General features: G+C 37.7%; 1 long non-coding RNA gene across 1 annotated transcript in view; it reads right to left on the bottom strand.

Moving 5' to 3' along the window:
- Positions 1–7,516: 7,516 nt before the first annotated feature.
- The window catches only part of LOC132816666 (uncharacterized), a 103,552-nt gene continuing 92,114 nt past the window's right edge, over positions 7,517–18,954 (bottom strand). Inside the window, exon 3 of the long non-coding RNA XR_009644814.1 lies at positions 7,517–7,657. This is a non-coding gene — a long non-coding RNA (uncharacterized LOC132816666). The remainder of the gene's footprint in view (positions 7,658–18,954) is intronic.

Below are 18,954 nucleotides of genomic sequence, written 5' to 3'. Positions count from 1 at the left end.
ATTTCGTTCAGCTAATCGAATTTCGGATAACATAGATTAGCCAAGCATCGGGACCATGTGATCTTGCCGGATAAACCAATATTCAGGTTAATGAATGCTGGTTAACCAAGCTTCCTCTATAATTGCTTGTGCAGGATTGGACAGTAGGCACTGGAACAACATCATTTTTCAGCTAGCCTTGAAGAACCAACATTGAGTCCAATTTCAGGTCATAAATGTTTCTCTTTTTGTTAAATAGTGTAGCCTCATTACATCAGGGATCCAGGTTCAATTCCTGTTTCAGTCTGTGTGGAGTTTGCACGTCCCCCCCCCATCTGTGTGAATTTCCTCTGGGTGGTCTGGCTTCCTCCCATAATCCAAAGATGCATAAGTCTGGTGATTGGCCATGCTGAATTATCCATAGTGATAAGTGCATTAGGCAGTGGTAAGGGGACTGGCCTGGGTGGGTTACTCTTCAGAGGCTTGGTGTGGACCTGTTGGGCCGAAGGGCCTGTTTCCATACTATAGGGGAATCCAGTCAATAATTATGTATTTTGCTTTGGGCGTCCACACCAGCCTTGCCTCTTCTCTGTTTCTGCCAAAAGTATGAAATCCAGTCATCTTGGACTGAAAATATTAATGCTGTTTTTGTCTCTCTACAGATGTTGCTAGAACTACTGAATTTCCCTGGGATTTTCTGTGATTTTCTGCAGATTTTCAGCACCTGCAGTATTTAGCCTTTGTATTACCTATGGGTATTGATTCTGCTCTTCCCATATTCCATGCAGGTAACTTGTCTACCCTGTTCCACTGCTACTTTTTTTCTTACATCAACATTCCTCTTGGCATTTAATCTCTCTTGCCTCCAACCTAATGCAGATCAGCTCATTTGTACTTTCCTTCACAGGCAGTCTGACTTAAAAGCTGTTACATCTCGAGGAGCTACCAAATGAGATCAACCAGAAACATTTCCACCTTTTCTCCTGCCACAGATGCTGCCTGATTTTTCGCTTCCACCATTTGCAGTATTTTACTCCAAGTTGAGCAAATGTTGATACAGGGTCTGACCACGCAGATTGCTATGAAATGCTGTCTGTAATGGCATGAGGAAAATGTAAGCATGAACAACTTTTGGAAAAAGACAAAGAGGATAAATATTCCTTAAATCTCTCAGCATTAGTCTAAAGGAATCTCATTGTGCCTTTTTAATTTTTGTGGTTGGATGCATCTCTTGAAAATTTCTAAACAATGGAATTTAATCTGAACTATCGGGTTTAGTAATGTTTTGAACTTCTGGATGTCATTGTGTATTGGAATGCAAGGCATTCTGTGCCTGTTGTCTTTCATTAATATTGGGATCACATTTCTCACTTGTAAGACTGAGCTGGCTATATTAATTTGTGCTATTTCACATGCTGTTTCTCCATGTTCAACTAGTGTTTTTCTTTCGTAATAATGCTAGAGTTCAGCTCACAAAATTAATCATTGTCACTTTTAGTTTCAATGAGCAATATCCATAGTTAAAAATCAATTCTATAGAGAGCCACGAAAGTGCCTTAGACGCATACTAAATCACACCTTCCCCCATGTCACATATAAAATCACTGTACTCATGTGGTCAAAAGTACAATAACCTGGATAATAAAATGTCGATGTTGTGATTGTTTTCAAACTTTTGAGCCATGTTTGGAAAATTGAGGCCAAACATGTTTCATTAATAACAGAAAGTGAGGTTTCATTTACTCGCATTTCACAATAGAATTGTATTGAAAAAGAATAAAGTCTTCTTTGGATCTGAAAAAAAATAATGTGAACCTTTATCTTTGAGTAGCTGTGTGAGCCAGAGTGGGGGTGTCTTGACCAAAAAAGAATGATCAGGGTGAACATTATCAGGATTCTGGGAAGTACTACCTGTTTCTCTTTGAAATCGTGCCATGGACTCTTTTAGATTCACCAGAGAGAACAGATGTGGCTTCAGTTTCGCATCTAATTCAATAAATGGCACATCCAGTAGTGTAATTGTCCCTCGGTACTGCATTGGAATTTTAATGCAGACCATTAATGCCCAAAGTTAAGAGTGCTACCACAGAATCAACATTCACAGTTTTACAATATGCAGGACTGGATGTGTGTATCAGACTTATAACTGCAGATGTCGTATTGAAAGGGCACAAGTCATAAGTACCTGGTCATACTAAATTGCATAATTCCTTTGGTTGTTGTCTATCTCAATGATCATTGCAGGAGTTATGGTAAACTCCCATTTTGTTTATGACATTAGTCATTTATCCACTTATTTTAATCAAGAAATATGGAAATAGTGTCTGTCCTTTGGATTGAAAGTAGATTTGAGATGAGCAGCAGCAATACTATAGTGTTATCGTAATATAGGTCAGTTGTAAAGTGCATTTGAAAACTATTAGTTGTTGCTGAGCAATGACTTCTAAATTATTTGAGCTGTAGAGAGAGTTGCTAAAAGGTCCGATGTTTTCAAGGGCAATAATGCTGGACTATGGCTCTTCATCATGGAGTCACAGAGGGTCATAGAGGTTTTACAGCATGGAAAGAGGCTCTTCGTCCCATCATATCCACACTGGTCATCAAATATCTATCTAATTTAAACCCATATTCGAACATGCAACACATAGCCTTGTATGCTGTTGGATTTTAGGTGTTCATCTAAAGAGTTCTCAAATATCTTGAGTGTTCCTGCCTGTTCCAATATTTCAAGCAGTGAGTTCTAGATTCCCATCACACTCTGGGTGTTTTTATTCCCTCAAATTCCCTTTAAAGCCTTTGTTTCTGACCGCATAAATGAGGCCTTTTGTTATTGATACCCCTACTAAGGGGAATGTTTTTCCTTTCTACACTGTCTGTACACTTCATACATTGTGTCACATCCTCTCTCAGCCTTCTCTGCTTTAAGGAAAACAACCCAACTTATCCAGTGTCTCTTTAAAGATGAGTCTCTCCAGCCCTAACTATATTGTGGTGAATCTCCTCTGCACCTCCCAATGCAGTCACACCTACTTGTAGTGCAGCAATGAGAACCATACTCCAACTGTAACTAAGAATCAATACAGCTTCATCATAACCACTTTACTCTCATGTTCAATGCCTTGACTAACAAAGGCAAGCATCCCATGTGCCTCTTAACCACCTTACGTCCTGCTGCCTTCAAGGATGCATGGGCACACATACCAAGATCCCATCAATCTTCTAAATTTCTACTAATCAGAATGCATTCCTTTCCCTTGTTAGTCCTTCCAAAATGCATCACCTCACAGTTTTATGGATTAAATTTCCACTATTCAGCCCATCTGACCAGCCTGTTTATATCATTCCTCATCACTCGAAATGAAGTCACCAATTTTGTGTCACCTACAAATGTAGGCTTACATTGATGCCTAGATAATTAATTTACAAAAAAAACAGTAAGGGACCCAGCACTGAACATTGGGGTACTCCACTGGGCAGAAGCCTCCAGTTCCAAAGATAATCTTTGACCATTACCCCTGTTTCGTGCCACTAAGCCAATTTTTGATCTTATCTCCCATGAGCATTTAGCTTTTAAACCAGTCTCCCATGTGAGGTCTTATCAGAGGGTTTACTGAAGTTCATGTAGACTTCATTAGCACTATCCTGATCTACACACTTAGTCACCTTCTTGAAAAATTCAATAAGTGTTTTTAGACATGGTCTCCCACTTGTAAAGCTATGCTGACTGTCTGTAGTTAATCCATGCCTCTCCAAGTGGAGATTCGTTCTGTCTTTCAGAATTATATCCAATAGTTCACCCTGCTATCGATGTTAGACTTGCAGGTCATAGAGCCATAGAACATGGAAACAGCCTTTAGTACAACTCAGCTATTCTGATAAGACATCCCAATCTGACCTAATTCCATTTGCTAGCATTTCGCACAGATCCCTCGAAAGCCTTTTTATTCATATACCCATCTAGGCAACTTTTAAATGTTGTATTTGTACCCAGCTCTAGCAGCTCATTGTATACAGGTACCACCCTCTGCATGAAAACATTACCCTTCAAACCTTTCCCCTCCCACCTTAAACCTATGACCTTTTGTCAGGATTTCCCCAGCCTAGGAAAAAAGACTTTGGCTATTCAGCTTATCCAAGACCATCATAATTTTATAAGCCTCTGTAAGGTCACCCTTCTGACACTCCAGGGAATCAAGCTCCAGCCTAATTAAGCATCTTCTTATAACTCAAACCCTCCAGTCCTACCAGGATCAATGTAAATGTTTTCTGCACCCTCTCAACACATATGGTATGTGCCACCTCTAGCCGTATATAGTACTGGGTAAGGGGTGTTTGAGGTGGCTCCCTGCAACCAATTCTCCATTGTATTGGGCCTATCTAGTGATATTATATATATATATATCAAGTCTACTTCAATTATATTGAGTTTGAACACATTCTAATGGAACAGGTTGAATATTCTTGCAGATTCTGTAAGATTCAACTTGAAATGTATTTGCATTTTTAAACAACTTTTCTGAATAAATTATATTGTTGGGGAAGAATAGAAATAGCAGATACACCATCTTAGAGTATCTGCGGAGTAGGCACTGTTTTTAGTTAACAAGAAGGATGATTATATGATAACAACAAGTAGGATTGTATTTGGTCAGGAATAATTACTCGGACCTTAGAAAGCTTGAACTGATAAATCAGGTTTTTCTTAAAGCGAGAATAGAATTCCTCATCTCCAACCAAAGTGAACAGATGAAACAGTAGAAAGGGTGGATCTGGTGTAACATGAGCAGGAAGCAGAGGGATGACCCAGTTCTATACTCTTTCTGAATCTGTCAAAACTTTTAACACTACTGGAATCACAATAAAGAAGCCATGCTGGAGCACCAACCTCAACCCCTATCCATCCTTGCAGTATTCACAGCTCTAATTCTCAAATGTTCCCCAATGCAGTGTGATGTCAGGCTCAGGATCTACCCAATGTACATAAGCTGCCCAATCATTATTGATCAAAGTGCCAGTGAAACCTCAGTCTAAATTTGCTCTCCAAATAATAGTTATAATGCACAGAAGCAATTTCACGCAAAGGAAGACGCATAATTAAACACGGATATCCAAAGGTTGTTGGTTGAGATATCCCACTACATGTGGGTTCTATAAATAGGACATCACACTGTCTACCTCATCACTGAAATGCACTGAGTGGTGAAAATTTGCAATACTTATACAGTGAGTACAATTCAAACTCTCAACAAGAAATCATGAAATCTAAGTGTCCTTTTAACCCTGCGATATTTTAATTACTTATTCCATATTCCTGGCATTAAACACTAACCATTACAAGTGTGGAGTCTCATTTAATTTAAGTATTTTGTTTAAAAATGAATAAAGTACAATTAGTAATCATTTTAAAGCTTTCCCTCAGCCTAATCTTTCCCTCTTAATTTCTCCTTTTGTATTTTGAGTGTTTATTTTGAATTAATCTACTCCACATATTCATAATCCTTATGCTGTAAATTTCATAAACCTTCAATGCAGTTTGTTCAGGAGATCCACAGTTACTTATCCATTCTCACAGATGCTAAATGTTCAGTTTGCACAAGCTGCAACTTGTAACATCATATTTTAAAAAGAGTAAGTCTGTCAAATCTTGTTATTTTCACTCCTACAACAAATTATCAGACTGAATCAGATTAAAATTTTCAGAATCTGATTTCCATTCCTTACCTGCCACCAATTAAAGGTGAACAGCTTCCCCACACGCTATTTCAAACATTAAATCCTAAAGCCAATTGCTTGAAGCCAATAGGGGACTTGTTAGACCCAGTCAACTCAACAAAAAAACAGCCTTCAACACTTCAACAATCAATAACTGAATGCTACACTGAACACTATCAGAGCTTGCCAGGTTCACTGAGTGGTCATTTATAGTTAAATTGTAAAAGTCACTTTTTAATAAATATTGGGAATTTTTTTGTGAAATGTGATTGTTAATGTGAAATGCCGAAAGTACATTTGACCTCTGGCTATTTTTAATAATATTCCGCAAAACATGCATTTGCAGTTTTTAGATGTCTTATTTAAATGAATAAAGCAGTCAATTATTAATACATTTTGAAAATGACCAGTACTCCTTCATAAATTGTAGGCAAATATATAAAATAAGGTAAACAGAAGCAGTTTAACCCAATTAAACACAACTCAGGTCAATAAATTTTCCACTTGAATTCATAGCAGTTCTGTTTGTTTTCTCTTGATCTTTTACAAATGTGGGAATAATGTTTTCCTTCTTGTGTCTTAAGTTACCCTGAGGAATGGATTCTTAACATTTCTCAAGTTTTCTGGTTTATCTTAACCAGTCTTTCATTATGGTACAAGTTTAGCTGTGTTCCAGTCCTCTGCCCCTCCTGTGACCAGAATTTCTATCGAAATCCAGTCGACTACTTTACAGCCTAACTTGACCATGGTCATTTGTTCAATAAAAACTGAAAGAACTGCAGGTGCTGTAAATCAGAAACCAAAGCAGAAGTTTCTGGAAAAGCTTAACTGGGCTGGCAGCATCTTTAAGAGAAACCAGACTTAACGTTACGGGTTCGGTGACTCTTCCACAGAACAAGGGTCAACAGACCCACAATGTTAACTCCGATTTCCATTCTCTTTTGCTGCCAGACATGCTGAGGTTTTCCAGCAACTTCTGCTTTGGTTTGTGATGACCATTTGCTCTCTTGTTTACAACTGCAAGATCAGAAAAAGTGATTTTAAGAATTTTCGCTCATAAGTTTATTTTGAAGTTAAATCATTGAGCAACAAAAATTATTGTGAAAATAAGCAAAGATTTCTTTTAATGCAATTTTAAACATGTTTGTTTATGGCAAACTTTAAGAGAATTTAAAATGCCATTTGTGTCCAAGTTGTAAACATTTGGCTCCATTCAGAAAATGGCTGCATGAATGTGTGTAAATGTATCTTTTGCACATGAGTATGTTGAAAAATTTCTCCAGAGTTCAGTTTTTCATATTTCATAATTCAGTTAATAACATGGATATTAATTTGAGATACACATTTAAGCTTTTGATGCTTCAGAACAGAGAGTTCATGAAAGATGCAAGCCTTAAAGCATTTCTGTTTCACGGTTCTGGGGCCCTGCATAGTTCAACTCCCTTTAGTAGTACTTTCTGATGACTACAGTTTTGTTGCATGCCTTTCTAAAGTATACGTTTCCCTTCTAAATCATCTTGGATTATGATCAAATAGGACTTATGTCATTCTTACTCTATTAGTTCGTCATGCTGTGCTGGGACAGAATGATTGAGATCTTGTGAAAGGACCAGGCATACTCAAAACTATTGGCATGGTTTTAAAAAATGTATAAAATCTATTATTTATGCTCAGTTTCAAGTAGTATAACACATTTTGGATCAGTATCATTGCACCAGTTGCCCACTTGGAAAATAAATAACAATTCAAACTTTGTTTCCAAAACATGCATATTTTTATAATTCAATAACACAAAATGATTCTCAAAAAAAAACAAATAACTATGGATGCTGGAATTCAGAAACAGAAACGCAAATTGCTGGAAATGTCAATTTTTAATCAGAGAGTCGGTGTGGGTTACTCTTCAGAGGGTCGGTGTGGACTGGTTGGGCCGAAGGGCCTGCTTCCACACTGTAGGGTATCGAATCTAAAAGAAAAAAAAATACCCTGTTATAAAACTGAAGACTTGTCTTAGTTTCCTGAACTTCCTAATGTCGTGTACTAAAGCTTTCCAAATGAATGCTTGGATATGCTTTCCTTAATGTGTAAAACTAAATCATTTTTCATAAAGCTATTATTATAAACTATTCATAGTTGTAAAAATGATTAATTTGCTTCCTTGCCAATGGAATTTTGATATGTGTGTTATATTATTTAGTCAGGAAGACGTCAATGAAAGGGATCTGAAGACAGTAAAATCCATTTGAAAACTAAATTTCTGTTTTAAACTAAATTAGAGCATGTAAATAGAAGAAGTTATAATTTCAGCTGCAAGACTGAGAGAGACTGTGTTTATTTGACCTTCCAAAGTTGAGTGAGAGAGAAGCTGCTTCCAAGCTTGTCAGCTTTGTCAAATAATTATAACACTAGATGTAAGCTTTACATTAGAGCTGATCTTACAGACTTCATAGCAATTGGTAGAAATTAACATTCTCTCTGATCTTCCATAATCAGATTTGTAAGGAATATAAACTGCAAAACAGAAGTTAAAAAGTTATGAGTGATAAGCAAGTGTCTCATTTAATGGGAACTTTGCCAATTAAGTTAGAACTGAGACATGAGACTTCCCAAAAGTAAATTAGGAGGTGTAGATCAAAAGGAGAAATGAAAACCAGGCATGGATTTTTGATGGATTGCCTAAAAGGATAGATGAAAAAGAGCTCAGAGAACCTATGAAAGACCTCATAGCCGAAGCTCAGGAAACCAAAAAGGCATCAGACTGGTTTGAGATGGATGGCAATGGAACCACAACCAAATAGGGTGGTGATGGAAACCTATGCTAAAACAATCAAGTACCTGATTGTCAGGGAACAAGATGATACCAAAAAGGTTCGAGAAGGACAATTGTGTGTGCAGGTGGGTTATGGAAAGTAGACCAGATAAGACAATCTCAACTAGATCCAAAAGGGGGAAGGGATCTGACTGGATTAATAGCATTGCAGCTGGTAAACTAACTCAGGACAGAGAGACTGAGACAAATGCAGTTCAGCCACAATGAAGGATGTGTTCTGGAAATCATTCATACGTTCAACACTCATCCCCAATAAACACTTCACCTAATCAGAAGAAAGGGAAGAGGGAGGGACAGTACAGTGCATTGACCAAAAGAATGTCACACAAACTTGGAAGCTTACATTACATCATCACACTCCTCAATTTTGGCTTCACTCTTTGCCTGCCAGTTACTATATTTTGTTGTGCAGTTTATATTCCTTACAAATCTGATTATGGAAGATCAGAGAGAATGTTAATTTCTACCAATTGCTATGAAATCTGTAAGATCAGCTCTAATGTAAAGCTTACATCTAGTGTTATAATTCTTTGACAAAGCTTTTATTCCTGATGATAGGCTTTTGCCCAAAACGTCAATTTTACTGTTCCTCGGATGTGCCTGAACTGTTGTGCTCTTCCAGCACCACTAATCCAGAATGCCAGTTACTATAGGCCAGACTTGTTTGATGCATATCCTACAACAAACACCCAAAATTGTCCAGATATTCGACATGTCCAACAATTACCTCATGGACTATGAGGAAGTAGAAGAAGTCCTTATCCTACAGTTAACTGAGTAATTGGGAGAGAACTAGACATTGGCTAGGTCAGGCAGTCAAGTTAAACCATAGAGTCATAGAGATGTACAGCATGATAACAGACCCTTCAGTCCATTGCTGACCAGATGTCCCAATCCAATCTAGTCCCATTTCCCAGCACTTGGCCCATATACCTCTAAATCCTTCCTATTCATACACCCATTTAGATGTCTTTTAAATGCTGTGATTGTACCAGGCTCCACCACTTTCTCCATACACACACCATCCTCTGCATGAAAATATTGCCCCTTAGGTTCTTTTAAATCTTTCCCCTCTCACCCTGAGCCTATTCCTCCTAGTTCTGGACTCCCCCACCCCAGAGAAAAGACCTTGTCTGTTTATCCCATCTATGCCCTTCATGATTTTACAAATCTCAATAAGGTCACCCCTCAGTCTCCGACGCTCCAGGAAAAACAGCCCCAGCCTACTTAGCCTCTCCCTGTAGCTCAAATTCTCCAACCTTGGCAACATCCTTGTTAATCTTTTCTGAACTTTTCAAGTTTCACAACATCCTTCCAATAGGAAGGAGACTAGAATTGCATGCAATATTCCAAAAGTGGCCTAACCAATGTCGTGTATAGCCTCAACATGACCTCCCAGCTCCTGTACTAATACGAAAAGGATGATCACCTTATTGTGATTGTATTATAGACTCCCTAAGAGTCAGCAGGAAATTGAGAAACAGATTAGTAAGGAGATCTCAGTTATCTATAAGAATAATAGAGTGATCATAGTAGGGGATTATATTTTCCAAACATAGACTGGGACTGCCTTAGTGTTAAGGGTTTCGATGGAGGGAAATTTGTTATGCGCGTACAAGAAAAGTTTCTGAGTCAGAATGTGGATGTACCTACAAGAGAAGGTGCAAAGCTTGACCTACTCTTGGGAAATAACGCAGGGCAGGTGACTGAGGTGTCAGTGGAGGAGCATTTTGAGGCCAGTGACCATAATTCTATTTGTTTTAAAAGAATGATGGGAAAGGATAGACAAGATCTAAAAGTTGAAATTCTAAAGTGGAGGAAGGCTAATTTTGACAGTATTTTGAAATGCATAAAAGTGGATAAATCCCCAGGCCCTGATCAGGTGTACCCTAGAACTTTGTGGGAAGTGAGGGAAGTGATTGATGGGCTGCCTGCTGAGATATTTGTATCATTAGTAGTCAAAGTTGAGGTGCTAGAAGACTGGAGGGTGGCTAACATAGTGCCACTGTTCCAGAAAGGTGGTAAGGAAATGTCAGGGAAGTATAGACCGGTGTGCCTGACATCAGTGGTGAGCATGGTGTTGGAGGGAATCCTGAGGGACAGGATTTACATGTATTTGGAAAGGCAAGGACTGATTAGGGATAATCAACATGGCTTTGTGCATGGGACGTCATGTCTCCTGAACTTGATTGAATTTCTTGTAACAAAGTGGATTGATGAGGGCAGAGCATGACCGTAAGGCATTTAACAAGGTTCCTCCAGGGATAAAGGATAATGGTTAACAAGGTTAGATCTCATGGAATACAAGAAGAACTAGCATTTGGATACAGAACTGGCTTGAATGGTTGATTTTCAGACTGGAGGTCTGTGACCAGTGGAGTGCCACAAGGATCAGTGCTGGGTCTACTGATTTTCATCATTTATATAACTGATTTGGATGTGATATAGCAAGTTTTCAGATAACACCAAAATTGGAGATGTATTGGACAGCAAAAAAGGTTACCTCAGATTACCATGGGATGTTGATCAATGGGTCAAGGGGATGAGGTGTGGCAGATGGAGTTTAATTGCGATACTGGCACAGAAACAGATCCTTCGGTCCAACCCGTCGATGCCGACCAGATATCCTAAATTAAGCTAGTCCCATTTGTCAGCACTTGGCCCACATCCCTCTAAACCCTTCCTATTCATATACCCATCCAGATGCCTTTTAAATGTTATAATTGTATCAGCCTCCAACACTTCCTCTGGCAGCTCATTCCATACACGTACCACCCTCTGCATGAAAGCCAAAAGAAACTATGCATCTTGAAGAGAACATAGAACAAAAATTTCAGGAACAGAAATGTTAAAACAAAAAGATGTATGTTAAAACACTCCCCTATATCAGAATAATACCACATGTTATAAAAGTACAACCAGCATTGGTTCTGACTTGGGGAATAATGGCCAGTAGGTCTATTAGGAAAGAAAACAAACAGATCCTAGAAAGACACCAACAAAAATTGCTGGTAACAGTGGCAATAGGTTCATTTGAAGGACCTTTATCCTTGCTGGCCCTGACCAAAATAGGGATTATTAAGGCAAAAATGAATTTAAAACTGTGAGGAATAAGTCTAAATAAGGAGACTAGTCATTCTGACAGTTTAATAGCCACTTTACATTCCTACCTAGAATTAAATATTTACCTCATTATTGACACTATACTTCTTCCCATCCTTTTATAAGTGTTACAGCTTCCCATGGTTCTAGTTAACATAAAATGGCTGCCCATGGTTCTTATTTGAAGTGAAAATAGCTGAAGAAGATTGTTAGCTGAAATAGTAATTTATACAGTCATAATTGTGGCCTTCATACTCATAGTAACCAGATAAGATTGTAATCTTTGGAATGAGCCAGCTGGACATCACAGAATACGAGTTCCCTGATTGGGGCTGTTAAGCTGGTCCAATCAGGGAACTCTGGCTTATATAAAAGAATGAATGTCAGGGACATTGATCCCCGGATGCCTGACTCAGTGAGAGGCAGTGCTATTGTCAAAGGCTATTCATTTGTAAATAAGGGATGATTGGTGATGGAATGCTGGCCTCTGAAGGGTTATTCCAAAGATAATGAAGTGCCTTGAAATCTCTCAATAAGTTCTTATTAAAAAGAAGCAAAATGTAGTCATTGTTTACACTGAGAAATTTTGGATAAGGGAAGCACTGATAGAAGGCCTTTGTGCAAGCTAATTTAAAGTTTGTTCTATAAAATAGGATAGAAGTGAAAAAGTTAGTCTTATATTAGATCAGACCCTTTCAGTGGCTGCAATCACATATATGCACACCTGTATATTCATATATGAATGTAATAGCAGGTTTTAGGTATTCTACATCAAGGGATTTAATTGAATTCCCGCAGAATCAAAAACTGTCTTGATACCTTGAAAAACCTTGGTAAAGGTCCCTTTTACCAGCTGGCTTAAAGTTTGTTATTTATTAAAATTAGAAGAAAAATCTATAATAATTAAAACCCTTTAGGATAATTGTCACTACATATTATATATACCTCTGTCAGATTACTGCAGTTCTGAATGCAACAGTAAACTGACATTGAGGAATTTAACTTAATTCCTAAGGACAGACAGCCTTGGGCAGTAGGGGGAAGCCCCATCCTCTAACTGGGAGGATTGGTTAAGAGATGCAGAAGACAGCATTACTAGAATGTGGTTGAATAAGTTCAAGGTTAGGTGATAGGGATGTCTAGCAAACATAGTGAGATCATGGGAAGACCTGGAGTTGTCCAATATTGACCATGCAGTCACACGATTAAACTGATAGGATGTACATGTAATAGGATGGGTTTGTAATAGTCAACCGTGGACTAAAAACAAATATATAGAAGTTTATATGTTTCCTTTGTTCAAGGAAGAAACCTTTGGGCCCCTAGAGGCTTTCTTCTATCGGTGTAACTTCAATAAACTCTTTGACACTGAAAGTGGAGTCTGGGTATTGGAGATGGAAATTTGTCACGTGAGAAAAGTATCTGACAACTGCAGATGTACTGAGATTAAACTAACAGATGCCAATTCCTATGCAGTTTGGAGGTGAATTTGAGGTGAGACTCCAACAGGAAATCAAGGGACTACAACTTGGGCTAAATCTCAAAGCTCTGAGTTTTTTGTCTCTTGAACATTTGCTAAAAAATGTCCTTAGAAGTTATGGTTTCTTCTACTTATGTTCATTACATTGTAAAAATATTTTGTGCTGTCCAAATGCAATTTTAATGGCAATGGGCTTTTGGGGAGCTTATGTCCTTGGTCAAGATCAAGAGCTTCACTGCATCCGCTGCACCCAATGTGGCCTCCTCTACATTGGGGAGACAGGCCGCCTACTTGCGGAACGTTTCAGAGAATACCTCTGGGATACCCGCACCAACCAACCCAACCGCCCTGTGGCTGAACACTTTAACTCCCCTTCCCACTCTGCCAAGGACATGCAGGTCCTTGGCCTCTTCCATCGCCAGACCATGGCAACACAACGCCTGGAGGAAGAGCGCCTCATCTTCCTCCTAGGAACCCTCCAGCCACAAGGGATGAATGCAGATTTCTCTAGCTTCCTCATTTCCCCTCCCCCCACCTTATCTCAGTCCCAATCCTCGGACTCAGCACCGCCTTCTTGACCTGCAATCTTCTTCCCGACCTCTCTGCCCCCACTCCCTCTCTGGCCTATCACCCTCACCTTAACCTTCTTCCATCTATTGCGTTCCCAACGCCCCTCCCCCAAGTCCCTCCTCCCTACCTTTTATCTTAGCCTGCTTGGCACAACCTCCTCATTCCTGAAGAAGGGCTTATGCCCGAAATGTCGATCCTCCTGCTCCTGGATGCTGCCTGACCTGCTGCGCTTTTCCAGCAACACATTTTTCAGCTCAAGATCAAGAGTCCAATGATAACTATACCTTTTATTAAATGTCCTTCAATCTATTTAAATAAAAGTCTTAGCATGGAACCATCTCCCAGTAGTGTCTGTAGCCATGCAATCTGAAGGTAGAGACTATTACGTATACAGCATTTGACACTTTACATGACACTCATGAGCTATCAGAGACATTACACTCTGTTTGACTCAACAGACCAATCCATGTCTGCTTGGTCTTAAGGTGGCCCAATCACTCTAGAAAAACTTTAATCAATCCAATGTCCATTCCATGACAAGGTTAGAACCATTTTTTAAATCACGTCTGTTTCACGACTTTTTTCGGCCTCCAATACATCTTAGAGAAACACTTGCTATTCTTCTTCTAATTGTTCAATGTGACAACTGGCTCTGCTGCCATGAACTGGCACAGCCACATATCTTGAATACTGACAGGACTTCCATTCCACAATTTAAAACCAAACCCAAAGTCAACCAATGGATATAAATGCTATTTGATGCTTTGCAACATTCTCAAGAACTTACGAAGGCTAAACTGTGCTATTTTACTGACATTCAAGAAAGTTAGGGACAATTAATGATCATAATACATTGGAAGTTATTTTTCAGCAATTTCTCAATGAAAAATAATAATACATTCATGGTATTAGGATACTTAATGTCTTAATATTTTAATAATTTAGAACTATGAAGTGTTTTGGGTTTACCACATTGAGAATATATTAAAATCCATTTTTGTTAGTAGCAGGGAATTTAGAAAATCATAATACAACCAAACACAGCCAACACCATTTTCTGAAAGGGAAATTATGTTAGACAATTTTTTTTCAGAATTACATGAGAAAGTATCATACAAGGTGCAAAAAGAGGCGCCAATGGGTGTTTGTGTATTTGTTTTCAAAACACATTCAACAAGGGGCCACATGAAATGAAATGACTCAATAAGAACCTTGTGCTATTGGGAAAATATCTTAGCATGGTCAGAGGACAGGATAAATTTCAGGAAGCAGAACTGGAAGAAGTTAGTCAGGTTATTATTTTCAGGTGGGCAAACTGTAACTGGTAAGGACAAAAGGATAGGTGCTGGGGCTGCAACTATTAATATTATGGATGAAGGGATCTAATCCAATGCTGGTGCTACAGAGATAGCTAGGAAAGCAGGTTATAAGGTGGTTACAACAAATCTGCAAAGGGTATAGATAGGTTAAGTGAGTAGCAGAAATTGAGTATATTATAGAAAAAAAATGAGCTGTCCTCTTCAGCAACAAAAATAGAAACGCAGAATATTATGAAGAGAGATAACTGGATATAATTGTGATAATTTAGTTCTGTGCAGTTCCTTTTCTGTTAAATGAATGGCATTTGTTTTGCATAACCTTTACTTTCATATGGACGCACTATTTAGTTAAATAATCCGTCTTCCATTCAAAAATATGCAACAAGAGAGTAAAAGCCAAACAGACATTATAAAAAGAGGCAGAGGGACAGTCATTAAACTAAAAGTTTTACTCTTAAGAAGAATTACAGCAATAATTAAAAATGAAAAAAGTAAGATGCTGCACTGACAAGAGATCTTTGTCACTCAGGAGGCTAGCTGGCAGTAATTAAAACATTGTTGAAAGGATGCTTTGATTTTAAATGACTTTATTTAACATTGTGATGCGTTTATTTCACAGCAATGGGAAACTGGCAGAGAATAAATATAATGCTGGCTTGTGATGACAACCATGCATCAACAACAACCTGCATGAATGTAAAGTCTTTAACTTAGTCAAACATCCCAAGGTGCTTCACAGAAGTGTTATCAAACATTAAAAAAAAGGAAATATTAAGACAGGTGACCCCCACCTTGGTCAAAGAGTTATATTTTAAGGTATGACTTAGAGAGGAGAGAGATTCAAAGTGGCAGAGAAGTTTAGGAAAGGAATTCCAGAAATTAGGAACAAAGCAGCCAAAAGTACAATGGATTGTATGATTGTAGGAATATCTATATGTCCTGGAGCCTAAAATTTTAGCAATGCATAGATTTAAGAGGGTTTTAGGTATGGAAAAGTTTCCAGAAACAGAACAGAATCAGGTTACTGAAGATATTTGAACTCAAGAAGAAGTTTTAACATTGTTAGGACAGATGTGGAGCCAGTGTAGCTCAGCAAGAAATTAGTACATGGATGAATAGGTTGTGATGTGAGCTAGAACACAGGCAGCAAAGGTTTGGATGAACTCAGAGGTACAGAGACTGGTATGTGAGTCACTGCACCAAGAGCAGCAAAATAGTCAAATCTGGTAGAAACTAAAGCATGAATTATAACTGGAATATAATTAAACAGTAACAGTAAAGCAGAAGCTTGTTTCTTGATTGCAATAATACGTACAGACTATTTAATGCTCGAAGCTGTTGGAGAGGCACATTCTTGGATTGATCTGTAAAGCCTTAGCTTTGAGATTTGCAGATCTCAAAAGCATTCAATGTCTACATGCAATGATGATTAGACTGCATTTTAGAGGACTATGTTTAAAGTTAAAACCTAAGAATACATGATTAAACGTTATAGCAATGATGATTAGACTGCATTTTAGTGGATATGTTTAAAATTATAAACTAAGAATACATGATTAAACATTATAGTTTTTCACATATCCAAAATTTTCTCAAACTATATTCTCAGTTCTGTTATAAGAATGTACTGTGCAGCTTTATGATAAGTTTAGTTGCAGAAAACTATATACAATTATACAAGGATACACACCAGGAAAAACTCAACTGCATGAATATTTATGTTTTATAAATGTTTGTATTTTGTTAGCAGAAGGTCTAGGTATTTATTTACACAGCAGGGACCCTTTAGAAGCATTCACTTCCTCTAGTCTACAGAATGTTTTTATCGTTTATTGACTAAAAATATGCTTGAATTATAGTGCATCGAAAGTAAAAAAAAACCTGTTTTCAGTGGCTAAGAGCGAGATATATATAAATTGGAATGAATAAAACTGCAAAGTCAAGTCTTATACAAAAATCGCTTAACAAAAACAAACCATTTCTTGTGATTGCCTATTTGAGAAAAAAAACCTGTCCATTAGCTGTGGTTGGGATTAATTCCAGTACAGCATAATTATTACAAGATGTCAAATGGGAAATAGCAATTATCATTTTTATGACTGAAACATGTTTCTTGATTGCAGTAATGGGTACATATTATTTCATCCTTAAAGCTGATGGGAAGGCATTGTAGCATATTCTGAGTTTGATCTATAAAGCCTCAGCTTTAGCATTTGCAGCTCTCAAAAGATTAGCAAGTGTCAAATGGAACAATAATAACTGTGAGACAGTGGGATCCAGTAACAGAAAGCAAGAGCAAAAGCTGGGTAATAGGAGATAGGAGATCACAAGGGTCTAGAGAAGGGATGTTTCTGCTGTGCAGATAGATTAACTGAGCAATACTGGCGATGCTAGTTAAAGTCAAAATATACATCCCTATGGAAACTTCTTATCTAATAGGTCCAGGCATTCATCATTTCACTTTTAATTGTCCTTGATCTGCCAAAGTACAACATTGATATGTCCATAACAAATCAACATTTAATATATCACTCAGAATATTTACATGAGGTTGTATCTTTGAATTAATTCTACTCATTAGTTTTGTTACAATGACAAAAAATGTAACTGTTTTATTTCATGGAATAGATGGCTAAAATTGATTTGTATTCATAACACAGAACGTACTTTATTCACCAGATCAATGCTGACTTTGATATATCCCCTTCTTTGCACCCTATTAACATATATTTCTCTTCCTTTTTTCTCATGTGGTGATCAAGTTTCTTCATCCTCTTTATAAAGATTTTTGTCCTTAATTTCCTACTAAATTTGCTGATGACTGTCTTAAAGTTACAGCCCCTGCTTTTGACACTATCGTTTACCACAATTAAATGATTATAAACCAACCGAGTTACTTTTGCAGAGAAAGTAAAGTGACCAAGTGATGGATTAACCATTTAGAAGCCAGATGAGAAATTGAAATAAAAACAGGAATTGCTGGAGAAACTGGGCAAATTTGGCAGCATCTGTGGAGAGAAAGTGGAGTTTCCCCTTCTCACTGGATCAGAAATGTTAACTCTGCTTTCTCTCCACAGATGTTGTTAGATTTTTTGAGTTTCTCCTGCAATTTTTGCTTTTGTTTCAGATTCCCAGAATCCAATTCTTTGATTTTTCATTTGAATTGTGTATTTACATAAACACCAAGAGTATAATAAATGAAATTGGATAGTGGGAGAGCTGATAAATGAATTACGATTCCTACAACTTAGATGAAGAAATAGGGTAGGTGATGAATATTCTTATTAAGCTACATATGGTTCAGAAAGGGGAGTAAAAGGTGTGGAAGAAGAGGAAAGCCCAGATGAATAGTGAAGACTGTTATATTGCTGAACAGAATGAACTGCAGTTGACACAATGCCAGTACTTGATACTGGCAGACAAAAAGAGTTAATCATAAGGCCATGCTGTGAACAGAGATGTCCCACTGTGAAATATTATTAAAAGAGATATAGTGCTGGATCCTCAGTTTAAATCATGGAAGACTGTTTATCTTCCTGGTACGGACTACTATTTACAAAGGGGATAAGTTTGTGCAATATTGTAAAGTTAATTGGAGTCTAATTCCATTTAGGAGCATTAAAAAGAGATGTATTAATTTATTATGACAACATCAAGTAACAGAATGGTGACAAATTTAACTCTCCCAGGCATTGCAAAACAGAAGATAATGATTTGGCAGTCAATTTTGCAACTTTATCCATTGTAATTTCCATTGTGGAAACCAAGAATGGAGAAACTGGAAAGAAGAGACTTCTGTATAGATACCTTCTCTTTCAAAACATTTCTCGCAATTTAACTTTCCCAACATCAGCACAATGTAATAATTAAGCTGCAGTTTAACCACAGTTTTCTGTAACTGGAACTAACCGACATTGTTCTGAATTTGAACCCAGTACCCTCCCCATAGGAGCACCTACTGA

Source organism: Hemiscyllium ocellatum, chromosome 6 (assembly GCF_020745735.1).
Source record: "Hemiscyllium ocellatum isolate sHemOce1 chromosome 6, sHemOce1.pat.X.cur, whole genome shotgun sequence".
In the NCBI taxonomy this organism is placed as follows: domain Eukaryota; kingdom Metazoa; phylum Chordata; class Chondrichthyes; order Orectolobiformes; family Hemiscylliidae; genus Hemiscyllium; species Hemiscyllium ocellatum.
This window is presented reverse-complemented; position numbering and strand designations above follow the sequence as displayed.